The following is a 12,024-nucleotide window of genomic DNA, read 5'->3' as shown; positions in this document are numbered from 1 at the left end:
AGCGTTCCTGGCATACCATAAACGCAGGCAGGCTAACCAAGGCTGGCACAGTGCAAAGAACGCTGTTGCTTGCCGACGCCGAACGCGTTGGAGGCTAGCCGCTCGATATCTAGCGAAAATTGACACGACTAGGCGCAGCCCCTTTAATGGCAAACTTCGAGGCCAGGCGCATGCACACTGGGCGAATGCTATGCACAGTGTACGGGCGGCGCGCAGCAGATGACACGCTGGGATGACGTCACGGTGCACGCGCAGTAGCGTGTAACTGGTGGGTGCTCGGCGGAGCCGTGTCTGTGTCGGGCGAAGCCAGCGCGCACATGCCCCGGCGGTTAATAGGCAACGCAAGGTGACGTCATCGCTACTGCTTCGGTGCATGCGTGGCGAGGCAACGGGGGCGGCGTCGGCAGCAGCTGTGCGCGTGGAATCATTTGTGCTGCTACAATTTCTTTCAATCTCTAGCTCGCTCTCATTTTCTCGTTCCCTCTCCTGAGCATGCTCTTCTTCCCTCTTCTTAACATCCGATGTCAGGGCAACATGTGCACGGCACGGAGAGGAGGCGAGGCACACGCCGCTCCGCGACGTGGTTGCTAGGCAGCGCAGTGACGTCATAGCTCGGCGAGGTTTTGCGGCAGCAGGCGGCACTTTTTATGGTAACCTAGAAGAGCTTCGCTGTTAAAACGTGTGAAGCTTGCACTAGTGGTGCAAGGCTGGAGTAAACAGTGGAGCTGGTAATCGACATAGCTTCTTCCAGGTTTTACTAGTCTTGGCTAAGCTTTGATAGGAAATGCTAAGTGCTGTCAGGCACGGTATTGCAAATCCGCTCGCTGCAGACGCACAGATGCTCGCTTGGCCGCGCGATGCCCTTCAATTTCAGCGGCTTCTTCTTCGGGTGTACGGAACTTTTTGGGTCGTCCCATGTCGAGGGTACATGTACTCACCACACAGTCAACGAGAGTTCTGCCGCCGTCGCGGCGGCTCCGAGCTCTATTTCCTCGGTGACGTCACGTCCAAGCTGCGTCTCCAAACTTGCCGGAGCGTGGCTGGCCGAAACCTGCCGAGCCGCCGCCAGAGGCGCCTGCTGCAGTCACGAACAGCGCGCGCGTACGGCGCGAACGCGGGGAAATGGGGAAACGCGGAAGACATCGGCAGCAGCTCTGCGCGTTGCCTCCTTGGTGCTGCTGCAGTTTCTCTCGATCTCCCGCTCTCATTTTCCTTTTCTCTCTGCGAGCATAGCGCGCGCCGCGCGCAACATGTGCACGGCCCGGAGAGGAGGCTAAGCACGCGTCCCTCCACGAGGTGGTTGCTGGGCAACCCAGGTGACTCATCGCTCAGTGAGTTTTTTTTTGGTCGACGAACACGGTTTTACTCATAGCTTAAACAACTTCGCGGTTAAAAATATCAGTTATAAATAACCTAAAGTGGACGGAGAGGTAACTTGGCGCTGGAGGGGACCAAAGCAACATCTACAGCATTACCCGTGCGGCGCTTTAATTACTAGCCTAACGTGGCGCCATCACTGCGGCTACTTTCTTCAGTCTCTGTATACAATGTTAGCCCGGGAGAGGCGATGCACGTGGAACGCCCCTTTAACAATAGGTGTCACGTAGTACGTGCAGGCAGCGTGGCCAATAAGCCCTAATCGTGTCCTCAAGACAGGGTAATTTGAGGCCACGGCTATGCAATGAACAAAGGCCTCGAACCCACTGCACTTCAGCGTGTCAGTCTGCTGGCATCAGTATTTCAACATTCTTGCGTCTGTGCACCTGCTTGTACTGACAGAACACCTTACAACGACATAACCAACAAGCGCGCATTGCAACGAATCACAGTGAGTTCCCCACAATCCACACAACAAAATATTGGCGCACATTTAGAAAGCGTTATGCGCGGATACTTATTAGTGCATTGACCTGCCTCCCGTTGCAAAGCGATTAGAATTGGTGAAAACACTCTGCTGTGGCCGTCGCGCTGACAGATAAATGCCTTTTACGACCGCAGAAGAGGTTCTTGAAAGACGTTTTACAAGCAGAAAATAGGAAGGCAAATCGTTGGGCTATTTATGCTAGTGTGTATTTCTGTATAGTTTTTTTAAGAAGCGTTCCTAAGTAATGAATAGTTTTTGTGTAAGAGATTGTGGAAACGTACACAACATATCGACTGCGGTTGCACTATCTCCGTTGAATAATCTTCCGTGATTTTGTGTAATTTCATTCCGACATTACGCCGCGTGGCAGCCCAAGGGAAGAAAAATAGAGTAGCCCCTCCCCTTTCGAGGAAAGAGGGGTAAGGGAAGCTTGTCGTTTGTGTGTTCGGTATTCTTTCGAACGAATTGCACTGACAGGTACCACGTTGTGCTCGAATGCTAACCAGTCACACGCACAGCAGCTGGCTCCGAGGTTCAGTTGGAGAAAATCGTGTTGAATCCTTGCCGTCGCATTGGGAAAGTTGGCGCTAGCGTTGCCGAGGCGTGCACCACCTTTTTCGGGTTCCGGGAGGGCAAGACGACGCAAACGTTTGGCCTCAACATCGCGCTCCCTCAACGCGGGGTCCGCGGCTCTTCGCTGACATTTCGCCTGGGCTTCGGAAGCCCTCACGCTAGAATCGGTACGTCGACGACGAGCCCTTTCGCGAGCGCGTTCATTCTGGATGTATTTACATGAAACTTCTTCAAAATTAAATCCGTCCGTAACGTAAGACAATGAATGGCCCTTAAGCAATGGCTCACACCCCCGTAAACGCGGCCTACCCATTAGGACGACAGAAGAGAAGTGTAATTCTGTGTTGGAATGATTAGTGGCAACGCAGCCAGCTGTGGAAGCAGACAGCGACGACGAACGCGGGAGCAGTTGCACGAGCGCGTGCCGAGCGTGAGCACGAGCGCAAACCGAAGGGCGCCAACGAGCCAGCTGCGGAAGAAGACGATGACACTCGGGCCAATGCTGATGATGTTACTTTTGTGCGTACATGGATGCCATAGAAATCTCTGTGTTATAACAAGCTACGCTTGAAAAAGGACTGCTTGTCTGCATTGCTCTTATCAAATACAAGGAACCTTTCAGTTTAGGCGTTCTTAGCAACGGTTGGCACGAATAAATATGCGCTCCAGTGCTTGTGATTTCACTTGTTTTGACAATAATAGCATGTCTCAGACTGCCGTTACTTTTCTTTAACATGTTACTCTTAATGAAATAAGAGGTTAAACGTCAGGCGTCTTACATACGAAAGTGTTCAAATTGTGCTGTAAAAGATTCATTGTGCCTTCATCATTATAGCGAGATCCTATAATTCATCTAATACAGGATATCACTCGACGTTACAATCTCAGTGCTCCGGTACGTACAAACATGATGCATTACATCGCGTAAACAGTGTTGCCAGAGACTTGAAAACCAAAAAAAAAGTTATGCAAGAGCCACCAAAAATGTTGTACTAGGTATTACCGTGTTTTTGATTCAGTTGCCAAAATAATTACTCATTTTCATGATTATATTCGACTATGTTTGGACATTATGTGTACGAAGATCAAATGTTCGGACCCGAGATAAATATTATGTTGTTGGACAGTCCAATACGAAAGGTAGTTCTTCATAAATAGCATACGAGCCGTTTCATTAATATTAAAGTGATGTGGCACGTTCTCTTTATGCAACGCTGAGGCGATGCGTGTGGTGTAAAGCAGGAGAGAACTTACATTTTTTTTCAAATACAGGTAACCTCAAACAGATTTTCTAATATTTTGAGAAAATAAGTACTGAGTGATTGTTGAAACAAACTGGTTTGTATTACTCGCGAATCAGTTTCCCGTACTTGACTCGCTCACAAGGAACAGACAAACATGACGACGTGGACTTCGACCATCATCCAGGGACTTAGAGCTTCACACGTAGTCATATGCCTTTATGGAAAAAAATCAGCGCTAGGTTATTGTTATTGCTCGTCGCCACGACCACCTTTGACAAGTGATTAGTCGTCTCATTCCAAATCTTCACAAAGCACAGCGTCAGCGTCCAGCCGTGCGGCTCGTTATCATGCGCGGGTCAAAGCTTCCAACCTTCCTTCAGCCTGTGACTCGTCAGCCAAGCCCACACGCACCTGTGTGACTGCTCTTCCCGAAGAGGAAGCTGGACCATCCACAAGTGCTCTACCTTTCTTCACGGCACGAGACATTCCTTTCTTGTGAACTGCCGCAACCTCCCGGGCATTCATATCGGGTGGATTCTCTCGTAGCCGCTTCGGACGCTGTCACTGGTTTCCCGACGCGCCATTACTGTACTGGACGGCACCGGGACACCACGGGGGCTACAACCTCGCCGCCTAAAATGACCACCGCAAGTACCCTGACTTCTTTGCCACCGTCATTCTTACATAAAGCCGCCAAAGGCGATGCTCATGAAACGCTCTCCCGTGGATGGCCGGCCTGCAGAAGCCACCGAAGCAGCCCGGCAGTCTAGTTCGTGCAGCTCGAGAGCTTCTTCTACGCGAACAACATTAGCGACTAGCGCATGCACTGCTTTAACGCAAGTGGCGACCCTGGCATCTGTGACAATCTGCCACACGTTTGACTGCTCTATACGCCATTCATCTGGCTACGACTCGCCCACAGCCAGCGGCTACCAGCTGCACGCCAACGGAGCTCATACTGCGTCACCGCTGCGGCTTAATTGAACTGCCTCCGTTTCCACTTCATCTACAACCACAGCCCTGGCAGCCGTTTAACAGCGAAGCTGTTGAAGCCAGACGTAAAAAGTGCGCGTTTCACGATAAGCCAGCTGCGCCGTAGCCATGACAGCCAGCGACGCCGCATCTGCTAGAACAGCTGGCATAACCTCGTGACGTCATGCAAAGCCGCGCATGCGGAGTAGCGAAAAATGAGAGCGACAAATGACAAATTAGAGCGAGAGAGAGTACGCGCGTCGCGCGCTATGCTCGGGAGAGAGCAAGAGAAAATGAGAGCCAGAGATTGCGCGCGTCGCGCGCTATGCTCGGGAAAGAAAAAGATAAACTGAGAGCGAGAGAGAGAGAGAAACAAATTGTAGCAGCACTAACGAGGCAACGCGCAAAGGTGCTGCCGACGCCATCCGCGCTTCTTCCTTTCCCCGCATTAGCGCCGAAGCTCGCGGTGTCCGTGACTACTGCAAGCGCCTCCGGCGGCGGCTCGGCCGAGCTCCGACCAGCTGGACGCTATAGCGCATGCGCCGTGACATCATCCCGCCATGTCGTCTGCTACGCGCTGCCCGTACACTCTGCATAGCTTTCGCCCCACTTCCCCTACGTGTGCTCAAACTGCAAGTGCTTCGCGAGGCATTCCCCGATGCCATGGACCATGAGGAGAGGCTTATACGCTTCGTATAACTTAGCATCACTTGTCATTACTTCGTATAACTTAGCATCACTTCGTATAGCCAGGACCAGCTAGGAACCGATCAGCTCTGCTGTGTCTTAAGCCTTGCGCCACTAGTGCAAGCTACCCCAATTTTTTTTCTATGCTGCCCCTGATATTCCTTTGCCAGCTCCCCATCCACACGAAGCGACCGCCCTGACGAAATAGACAACGGCAACCTTCTGCACACGTCACGCGACACGGAACACCAGACAGGCTGGCCAAATTCAGAGACACGAGTCTCGACGGTCCACCGCATCAGCCGCCTCAAGCTGTCCATCGCATTGTATTTCCACCTGACCCCAGTATGCAGCATCATTCGGCTGCAAGCGTTTCAACGTGCATCGAGTTTTGCCGTTCTGTGCCTGTGCCATCGTCTTGCGTAGTCCGACAATGCCGTCCAGACCGGCGTCTTTGCCGCCGCTCTTCTCAAATGTCATTTCCATCGGCAGGCTCCGGTGAACGCGCTTCGCCAATTCTGCCAAAAATACATTACATCGGGCGCGCAGCCGTCGCCGACAAAAGTTGACCTACTCAGCGCACAGGGTGATGCACGGCACCCGGCTTGGTCCACCCAAGGCCACATCTTCAAGCACGCGAGCTACGCCGTTCGCACAGATGAGATCTCGATGCGGTTCTGTGTCTCTTTTAAATCGAAGCTCTCTTGCCAAGTTCCAGGCACTTTTTCGCGTGTATCTTGCCTCTAACATCAAACATATTGAACTGGATTGTGGTGACTTCTAGGACCGGTGCTGCTAAATTGCAGTGACGGAATAGTTTACGAGAGCAGCAGCGTAATACGAAGCGGCACCGCCGTGTTCAGTGGCGAAACGAGTACAAACGCCGCCAACTGTGCGTGCCTTACGTCAACTTCCACCGTTGCTCGCGCCCACACCACTGCTAATGCTTACTTCAAGAGGCATTTCGTCAAGGACCTTTTTGGCTGCTCTTCTAGCGCCTGCAATCGCCGCTGGCTTGCCTCGGACGTACATCGCATCCACGAGAGGTTCGTGCCCCATTTACAACCATATTTCCCTGCAGACAACGTTGTGGACATTGTAGTGTGTGCGACCTGTCAACGAGCTTGAAGAAACACTGCCTCGTCTCTCTCACGTGAACGGCTTCACGTATCCGCCAAAACCGGTATGGACCTTCACTCGCCTCCAGTGATTGCAATCAGTGAACGCCTCGTTTCGCCTAGCATACCCTTAGACTTGACCCTGTGGCGCGACTACATATGCCCCAGCCCGCTCTGCCAGTGCTACAACACCAGGTTGCCCCAACCAACAGTTGATCGGTGTATGGAATAGCAAGATTTATCGAAAGAGGCCCACTGCGCCGAAGAATTCGGTACCCCATCCGTGGAAAATGCCGTTCAGGGCATCATGATTCTCACTATAAATCCAGAGACTGAAGTCTGCGACGAATCTAAATAATGCGAAGTCTATCGCCTAGAGAATAACACATTGTTTAGCACACGCTTTCACGAGCACGCCGAGCAGTGGTCGTTTCCTGTAATCTACTTGGTGCGTCTAAGGTGATTCAACTCTGAAATGCAGCAGACTGTGTTTGACTACGCCACCAGCGAGATTCACCGCACCTACCGACGCGGAGTGGTGCACTCGCATATGCGGTACATGATGGTGAAGTATCTAAGATTAAAGATCTCCGCGGGACTTAAAGTTGCCTTTAGAACACGCTGAAGCGGTCGTTCGGGCTACTGAGAAACTCTCCTATATGATTATATAGTAACCATGCTCTGAATGTTTCACTGTAAAGAACACATTTTTGTCGTTAACATGCTGTTCTTTAATACTACTAATCTTACCGCATAAAGCACACTTTCTATAGAAACCCACAAGCTTCGTTATCCAGTAAACTTTCATTTTTTTGCCAAAAAATAATAATAATAAGTTCGGGGTCGCTTAGTCGTGCAATATCTGTGTCCTTTTCTGTATATTAGTATTACTTTGCATGATTTAACTATTAGCGGTAATGTTCCTCGGTTCAACATCAAATAAGTGAAATGCGAGTTAGGAGCGTTATCAGATCAATTATAGTGCCCAACAAGTTTCATCCAGATCTGGCCCTATTATTTTTGACAGTTCTCTAACGTCAAAGGCATGACTAGGATATCTTGGGAAAAGATTGAGTGACTGTGGAAAGCATTGAAGTTACTCAACTAGAGTTACCGCAAGGAGCATGTTACTGGAAGAAAGCAAAAAGACAGCAGACTTATTTGACCTAGTAGCGTCGCAACCCAATTTCAAGGGAAGCTGTTCCTTTCTGGGAGTAGAAATACAACTTAAATAGTCTGAACATTAAACACGTATTTAAAAATGTTGCCTGCTTATGACTCACACAATGGAAACCTGGCCCACATATAACGCTTCCCGACACTTTATTAAGGAATTATTTGTTAGCCAGGCTGTATTTTATCCTCTCGCATTTGCCTTCGCATACAGAGTTGCTATAGTGTTAGCCTAGGCCTCCGGCCTAAATTGTGCATCGTTCGTAAAACAAGAAAATATATCGCTTTGGTACGCAAGTGTGATATTTACTGCCAAAGCCTTAATTAGTCCACACACTTCCGAACTTGTCTACATATTACCCCTAGCCTGGGCCTTATTTTGACTAAATATAAACATGGTGCCTACTTTAGTTCATCGACGCCTTCGTGGAAACTTGGTGTGAACCTTCTATACCACATTAAAATGCCACAAAAAAGAAAGAAGGGTTCTTTACATTCTAACAAAGCTCCTAATCAAGTTGTAACTTTAAAGTTTCCCACGCACATTAGGCTTCCCAACAATGGAACTTGGTGATTTTAGGAAACTGAGAAACATTGCTAAAAACGGCCGCATGGCACTCGGGAAGGCTTGAATGAATATTGAAACATTACCAGCCCAATTATGAATTGAGACAAGAATGGCCCTATCTTGTCTTTGTCGGCAATTGCGCTGATAATTTGTTAATATGTCGTACCAACTAGCCCAAACCAGCACGCTCCTTGAATAGGCGATTTGGTGCAAAGGGCAAAATTTGTCCTGCACACATTTAACTTAACATGCTTATGTAAGCAATGGTCTCCCAATTTCTTCCAAGTGCGATCTCGATGGCATTAGTCGTAGTGTCACTGCAGCGTGGTAAGTTTTCGCCACTCGTTAAACATTCTCACAACCCTTAGGACCACCTGAATGGGCACTTAACAGCAAAGCTGCCATTTACCCACAGGCTTTAAACTTTGCCTACGAATAACCCATATATGTATATAGCGCGTCCCTTCTTTATGGAAAGTGAACAAGGTTCGAAGTTCATTCACCGAGGACACTATACGAACATGATTATTGAACCGCGTCAAGTTAAAGTGCGACCTTCGTCTAAGACATGAAAAATTAGAAAACGAGGGTATTATATTTACTTGGAAAGCTCCTAAATGCGCTAGGAAGTATAAAATTTCCGCAGTCGTTATACGGCCCAGTTTCGGACGAATGTCCACTTGAGGTCATGTGCAGCTCTTTATGGACTCTGGGAAGCATTACGAATAGCTGCTGTATGACACCCTGGAACGCTTGAATAACAAATTTTGGAGAGATGGAATTACCCTTCACAGAATAAACAATAATCGTATGCCACCCATAACGTGCATCCTACTTCAATAAAATGTAAACAAGCTGCCTTCCACAGTTCACTAGGAGAACTACGACAACCATCGACATGCCTCGTATAACGCATGAAAACAAGTATTCAGTGAATATTTTCATGCCACATAATTAACCTAGACACTTCAAGTTTTGGTACAACCAAAGTACGGCCCCTATTATCTGCAAATATAGGACTTTTATCAACTTTGGTTTGAACAGCGCAGCGGGTTATCTTTGTATCTGTTTCGTGTACCGCCTCTACGCAAGCCAAAAATGATGGTATAGCAATTGTTATTTATCCGCTAATAAACAAGCATGCTTCAAAATATCGCCCTTGACATAGCCCACATTTTGCCGAATTATGAACTGCGTTTGTGATGTAGTGTTTTCAAAAAACAGTAAAACTGCGCATATAACATTTCCGTGTGTGCCAGTCGCCTTAACCGCTGTGTTGTCGAAGGGATTTATGTTGTTCGCGACATTATTACTACGGTTTAAAAGGACCCTGAAGACCTAATTTTTTTTTACATTGGGCTCATAAGTTGGTCAGTTTTAAATGTGTTAATTATTGCCCATTTCTGTTTCGTATCATTGCCAGCATGACTTATTTTTGACTAATAGTATTCTCTCTTGGCTTTGTTCGACATTTTATAATGTCTATTACAGTAAATATTCAGACTACACTTTTAATTAGGCGTAACACCCAAATGAATAATCAAAACCAACCAACAAAAAGGGGAAAGTACCCTTTTCCGAACCGGTGTCCACAACCACACGAAATCACCGGTGGCGAATCTGACGGGCGAATGCTGTGCGTCGTAGCGAGCCTTGGCATGGGCATGCGAGGATAGGGCTCTGAGCCGGGCGAGTCGACGTGCTTCTTCGGCACGACACAATATCTGCGCGACAGAAGCGCCTTCGTTAAGTGAAAAAGGAAGTATGGTGTCGAGGAAACTTTGAGGATGGCGAGCGTAGAGGAGAAAGAAAGGTGCGTATCCGGTTACGTCATGCTTGGCTGTGTTGAAGGCATACGTGATGAACGGTAATACGGTATCCAGGTTCTTATGATCCGATGAGACATACATTGAAAGCACGTTGACTAGGGTACGACTGGTGCGCTCGGTTAGGCCATTCGTTTGCGGATGGTAAGGCGTGGAATGGTCATACTGGGTTTCACAATGGCGCATTAACTCTTCCACGACGTCAGCGCTGAACTGCCGGCCGCGATCACTTATCACCACACGAGGAGCTCCGTGGCGGAGGATAATAGAATGCAGAAGAAACCCCGAAACATCAGCTGCTGTAGCTGAGACGAGTGCCATTGTTTCAGTATAACGTGTTAAGTAATCCACACACACGATTATCCAGCGGCACCCGGTGGAAGACTTGGGGAAGGGACCGAGTAAATCGACACCCACTTTCTCAAAAGGTGAAGTCGGCGGTGTAACTGGTTGCACAGTTCCTGCAGGAGCCGTAGTCGGTTGTTTGTGGCGTTGGCAGACATCGCAGCTGGCAACGTACTGCTTGGTTGTCTTCCACAATTGAGGCCAATAGAAACGTTGTCGGAGGCGGTGGAGCGTTCGAGCGAATCCAAGGTGTCCGGATGTAAGGTCGCCGTGCATGGCTCGAAGCACCGCAAGGCGCAGGCATTCTGGGACGACGAGGACCAGTGGAACAGCATTGTTAGAATAATTCTTGTGGTAAAGCAGACCGTCACGAATCACAAATGGCGTAGGTCGTTTGGATCTGCGAGTCGCATGAATAATCGGCTTAATTGAAGGCTCGCGCTGTTGTTCGTTCTGGAAGACAGCGAAGTCAGGAAAGTCGGATGAGATGGCAGTTAGGTAGTCGTCGAAATCGTCATCATCAGTGCTGTTGCTCTGAGCGGGAAGACGAGATAAGCAGTCGGCATCTGTGTGGCACCAACCACTCTTGTATGCAGCGGAAAAGTTGTATTTTTGGAGCCGCAAGGCCCACCGAGCCAGCCGGCCAGCGGGGTCACGCAGTCCAACGAGCCAGCAGATAGAATGATGGTCGGTAACAATCTTGAAATGGCGGCCGTATAAATATGGTCTGAACTTGTGGATGGCGAAAACAACAGCAAGACATTCTAGTTCCGTGACTGTATAATTTCTCTCTGTTTTCGTGAGAATACGACTGGCGTAGGCAACGACGTATTGGCGAGCGTAGTGAAACTGGATGAACACAGCACCAACGCCCACACCACTAGCATCAGTATGCAGTTCTGTGACCGCCTCCGGATCTAAATGGCGGAGAAGTGGCCTAGAGATGAGCAAAAACTTCAGCTGCTCGAAGGCAGCCTCTCACTGATGTGGACCATACGCAGGGAGTGTCCTTGCGAAGCATGTTAGTCTGGGGACAAGCAAGCTGGGCGAACTCTTTAATAAACCATCGAAAATAAGAACAAAGGCCCAGGAAACTTCTAAGGTCTTTCACTGTCTTCGGCTGCCTAAAGTTGCGAACAGCAGATATCTTTTGGGGGTCTGGCCGTATACCGTCCTTGTCGACGAGATATCCCAGCACAAGGGCTTGACGCTCACCAAAATGGCACTTCTTAGAGTTTAAAATGAGACCAGCCTGTTGAATGTAGTCGAAAACAACGCCGAGCCGCTGGTTGTGCTCGTGGAAAGTGCCGCCGAAAATAATCACATCATCTAAATAACACATACAGATCTCCCATTTGAGACCGCGGAGGACGGAGTCCACAAATCACTCAAAGGTTGCTAGGGCATTACATAAACCAAATGGCATGACGTTAAATTCAAATAGTCCGTCAGGCGTAACAAAAGCGGTCTTTTCTGTGTCAGACGGGTGCATCGGTATCTGCCAATACCCTATCCAGACCGAAAGTCAACCGACGAAAAGTACGAGGCGGAGTGGAGACAGTCAACAGCATCGTCAATGCGCGGTAATGGATACACGTCTTTCTTTGTGACGGCATGGAGGCGGCGGTAGTCGACACAAAATCTCCATGAGTTG

Source organism: Dermacentor silvarum, chromosome 7 (assembly GCF_013339745.2).
Source record: "Dermacentor silvarum isolate Dsil-2018 chromosome 7, BIME_Dsil_1.4, whole genome shotgun sequence".
In the NCBI taxonomy this organism is placed as follows: Eukaryota; Metazoa; Arthropoda; class Arachnida; order Ixodida; family Ixodidae; genus Dermacentor; species Dermacentor silvarum.
This window is presented reverse-complemented; position numbering follows the sequence as displayed.